A 1,413-nucleotide genomic window follows, 5' to 3' on the forward strand; every position below is an offset into this window, starting at 1 on the left:
ATATATATATATATATATATATAAAACAAATAATATATATATATATCCCGGAAACAGCTGTAAGACCTCTTTATAATTGTCCTGAAAACTATTCACAGCCTTGGATTTTTTATCTCATTTTGTTAATTTTTATATATATGCTTGCTAATACACGATCTACTTTGGATTCCTCATTCGTATCATTATTTAACCTGGAGCTTAACTATAGTCTGTCCATAGCACTTACTCATCTTTACCTGACACCTTTGGGTCTTCTTGACACCAATACCTTACCTCACATACCACATATATATATAATTAAGGGTAATTTGAGTTGCTCCCAAATAACGAGCTTGTTGACTGTTTAATTTTATTGCAATATTCTCTCTCTCTCTCTCTCTCTCTCTCTCTCTCTCTCTCTCTCTCTCTCTCTCTCTCTCTCTCTCTCTCTCTCCCTCTCTTCGTAAGGTGGTGAGCTGGCAGAATCGTTAGCACGCCGGGAAAACTTCTTAGCGGTATCTCGTCTGAGTTAAAATTCCGCCGATGTTTATTTTGCCTTTTATCCTTTGGGAGTCGTTGAAATAAGTACCAGTTACTCACTGGGGGTCGATATAATCAACTAGCCCCCTTCCCAAAATATTTCAAGACCTTGTGCCTAGAATAGAAATCATTATTTAGTCTCTTTGTAATAAGGACGTGTTATTAGATATTTGTTTTAATTATAGATATATTTACACATACACATATATATTTATATATATATATATTGCTTTAATTTAATTTAACACTATTTCTCTTTTTTTTATTTTATTGTTCTACTTTTTTATAAGCAATTTATTTGCTTAATATATTTCGGTGTAGAACTTGTTTTATAGATATTAATGTTAGCGTGTCTTTTTCCTTGTACATTGCCCGAGGACATTGTTTAAGAGATGTACCGCTCTGCTAATCTATATTAGGCTTGTTTTTAGTGTCGTATCATGTAGGTGATGTGATGTTGATTGAGAAACAAAATATCAAGTAGTCTGTGTTTGTTAATTGATTGAATGTCATTTTTGAAATTCGTTCTTTGCTACAAGTATTATTTTGTAACCATAAGTTATCACACTTTGTTTATTAATGTTGTTACTTCTAGTAATAAGTTGTTTCCTTGACAGTGTTACTATTTTTATAATGTTGACAGATTGAATGGTGTCGAAAACATAGTGATTCCGTTTGGAAGCTGATGGTGGGAATACACATTTGTTACACTTAACTGAATTTCTTATATCGTAGTCTCGTTACTCTGAGTTGGTCTATAGTTTTGTAATATGAAGTGTTTGTAGGTTCATATGTGGGGATCACTTACGCTGGTATTGTTTGGTTTTCTTCACAGGTAATCTAAATAGGCTTAGATAATGCTTAGATATGAGTTTTGAGAAATTCCACTATATA

Source organism: Octopus bimaculoides, chromosome 11, assembly GCF_001194135.2.
Source record: "Octopus bimaculoides isolate UCB-OBI-ISO-001 chromosome 11, ASM119413v2, whole genome shotgun sequence".
Taxonomy (NCBI): Eukaryota; Metazoa; Mollusca; class Cephalopoda; order Octopoda; family Octopodidae; genus Octopus; species Octopus bimaculoides.